The sequence below is a fragment of the Columba livia genome, chromosome 3, assembly GCF_036013475.1.
Source record: "Columba livia isolate bColLiv1 breed racing homer chromosome 3, bColLiv1.pat.W.v2, whole genome shotgun sequence".
NCBI classification, from domain to species: Eukaryota; Metazoa; Chordata; class Aves; order Columbiformes; family Columbidae; genus Columba; species Columba livia.
Genome location: NC_088604.1, coordinates 99,792,801 through 99,796,541, shown reverse-complemented (window position 1 = coordinate 99,796,541; position 3,741 = coordinate 99,792,801).

Sequence of the window (3,741 nt, the reverse complement as noted above, 5' to 3'; positions counted from 1 at the left end):
AGTGCTGTTGATTGCTGAAGAGAAAATAGAGAACCCATTAGGAATGCCTTCCTATTCTTTAATTCTTTCCCTCCCCCCACCCAGCCCCTCAACCCAACCGAGGCTATTACACACATGAGGACACACATCTTCAATCATTTCCATCCTCCCCAGCACTCTACAAGCTGTACTTCACCCTCTTGCCTTTCAGCACCATATATAAACAGCACACATATTCCCTCAGGATGGTGCACAACTCTGTCTCCTCTCTCAACAAGAATCACACGTAGCAGCTGCATGCTACAAACCACCAGCAGAGTCAAGGTCACGCGTGTGTCCTTAGGACCATTTCCTTTTGTTCTCCACTGATAATTTGCCATTTGGACTTTGGGTACTGCACTCCAGCAGGCTGGAGTTCTTATTTGGAGAAAATTCCAAGGGAAAATGTATTTTATATATTTTTCTCTCATTCAAATATTATGCTCATTTTGCTACTTTGTAATAACTGATTCTTCTTCTGAAATTCATAGCACACTCTGAATAACTACACCTATTACATGGTTATAAGTAGAGTTTCTTGCTTGCTTCCTATCATGTCTGGTGTGCATTAGCCTTGTATTATGCTGCTTCAAAGATTATGCTGGAAGCCATGTATTCAAAGGATATGTAAGGTAAATATGCTCCCAATTATTCTTTGTGAGCATAAGTAGTCTTAATGAATGTCGTGGGCAAATTACACTCCCTTGAGTTAGGTCCTGGGCAAGTTTCTCTATTAAAGATTACTAACATCTGTTATTTCAGTAATTTGTAATAACCCTATGAAACAGATTATAGTGGTCTTTTAAGAGCAAGATTTGGCCCTAACACTGTTTCATTAGTTTTGAAGTAAAACGTGATAGCTTATTTTTTAAAGACTATAGGAATATGTAGTGTTTAGTGCTACCTAGGGTGACAGGGAGAGTGTTCAGTGATCTGAGTAGACTATTTTTTCACAGCAATGGAGGCCTCTTTTGTGATGTCTCTGGTAAAAATGAAGGTTGGAAAAGCTCTTGCTTCAACTCTGCTCAGACAAAGGAGTGAAGAAGGAGCCCAGGCAGTGCTCTATGAAACAACCATACAGGTATTGATATGTTCTAGTAAACAACCAGAGAAAGGGAAGGCACCCATGTGAAATTTTAGTCTTATATTATCAAAGGACTTTGGCTGTTTCAAACTTAGGAGGCAGGTTTTCTGAAGTTACTGATGTAACATGTTCTTACGAGAGAAGCACTGTACAGAGAGAGGCCTCAGGTACTTAGGCATTGTATTAAAGCACTGAGGAGCATGTCAGAGTTGCTTGCTATCAATCCTGAGCAAAAATCACGGGGAGAGACCAGAAATGGCTTCTGATTGCTGTTGCAGAGCAGTGATGCTGTGTCACTTGGGAAAAATGACTTTGCAGAGAGACTGGTCTACAGATAAGATGCCCTAAAATTCAGTTGAAAGCTTTCCTTCATTTGATAAGCAAGGTTTGGAAAACTTTGCCAATAAGCATTTTCCCTTTTGGGGATGCAAGAGGAGGTAAGCAAAGGGATGGCACATGCCTATGACAGACAAAAAGTGCATCAGTATCCTGCTGCCAGTAGCCAACTGGCTACGAGTCCTTGGTTAGAGAGCTTGTAGTGAGTATAGCTGGCTTCTAAAATTATTGGCAAAGACTTCAGAAGATGAGCAAAAGGGTAACTATGTGTGAGACAGGATGGCAGACCTACCAAACACTTAAGGTATTTTCAGACAGAATTATTAATGAAAAAAATCGGTCTACTTGTCAATTTTAGGCACCTCTTTTGAAAGAATTAGTGTTTACTTATGTTTTCATATGTGATGAAGCCAAACAGAAGTGACCTTTCTCCTATCATGTAGAACAACGAGAAGAATCAGGAGAAATGCTTGACACCCAAGCAGCCTCAACAGTTGGTAGGCTGTAGCTGTCAGTATGAAATCAAGTGCAAAATTGCTAGATTTGAAGTCCTTCCTAAAATTGCTTGCTCTGTCAAGTAGAAGTAAAGGACATTGACCAGAAAAATGACACAAGACTTTTCCAGAGGCAGTCTTTGCAGAAACTCCATTTTACCTATACAAGAACTGTATCTTTCATCTGCACACTGAGTTGCTGGTTTAGGAAAGACTTGTCACTATCTCTGCCTTGCAACCTGCACAGAAATCTGGTAAAAATCAGAAGAGAAGACCTGGTAGTTTCCTTTTCAAATGGATACAATTTGGTCTTCTCTTAAGTAAGAGAGTCAGTCTGTCGGGAGAAATTTCTACTGTTAAAAATTGTGAATTTGTGATAGTAACTCGGTATTATCTAAGCAAAATTTTGAAGCTATTTCACAAGAGATAGAAGGACTCGTACCCTCTTGTTTCCAGTGGAAGGATTTAAAGAATGATGTGTTAGCACTACAGCCATGTAATTAGGTATGTGTGTGAGATATGTATTTATTGTCATCGTTATCTATAAAGAAGTGTCTCATATTTGGTTTTGCTTGAGATGGATGAAAACTTAAGCAACAACTTGTCCCAGGAGGAACATACTGTAGATATCTTCTAAACTAAGAAAAAAATGGCAAATAGGGAAGATAAATTTCTTTAGAACAAATTATAATCATGAACAAAATGGACTTCTGCCATACTGTTGGTTTTTGGGTTTTTTTTTTAATAATTAAATATTCTGTCTTTCAAAGGGATGTTATGGTGTTCTCCTTTTTTTTTTTTTGTTGTGTTTTGTTTGTTTGTTTTGCTTGTTTGTTTTTAATTTCCTGCTCTGATTTCTATAAGCATGACAAATACTATAGTTTTACCACCCAAATAATTGTACTCAATCAGAGGTAGTACATCCTTTATGAGTATGTTCACCAGGGATTATCTTGACCCAACAAGACCTTAACGACTCCATTCAAGCAATATGAACTTTTGGAGAAGTAGAGAGGTGATACAGGAAGATCATTCACATTGCCTGCATACTAATTAGAGAATAAGCCACACTCTAGTGTTACAACAGACTTTAACCGAGGAAGCTCGTAGAAATAGTTTACTATCTCATCTTCCTGTTGATACTAAGTTATATATGAAAAACTAATAAATTTGCTGTGTCCTCCCCAAAGTGTTTGATTTAAAGTTCAAGCTTTTTAAAGTACTATGTATTGCCATTAGGATAAAATATTGGGTAGTTCTGTCTCCTGGACACCATATTTTTAAGAATATGCTTCATGCCTCATTTACCAGGAATGTATTGAGATCTTCCTGAGCCAACATTCAAAGAATAACTTGACATTTTTCACAGGGAAATGCTGTGGTTTTGTCTTTTTAATTCCTTTGCTGACCTGAATTTCTGTTTTGATTACTCTTTTTCTTCTCTTGTTTACCATCTAATGCTCAAATAGTATATGTTTGTGTACTGCATACAAAATATATATGTAAGAAGTTATTAGATTTTCAAAGATAAAATAGCGTCATAGGATTTATATGAGCAAAAGAAAGTTAAGCTTAATAATGTAGTACGCAGCAATTATAAATTATAAACATGCATGTAGAAGCCTATGAAAGGTGTGGAGACAACTGCTTGGTCCAGTCTCATTGCGGAGTGGGACAAGTATTAGCTGGCCAGAGATTGTTTGTAGATATTGCCTTGTGGCAGTTGCCTCTTGGAAAGCTCTTGATACATGAAAACCAACAAGGGCAGCAGCAAGTAAAACACTGTTGTGGTATATGATGCCAGACAGG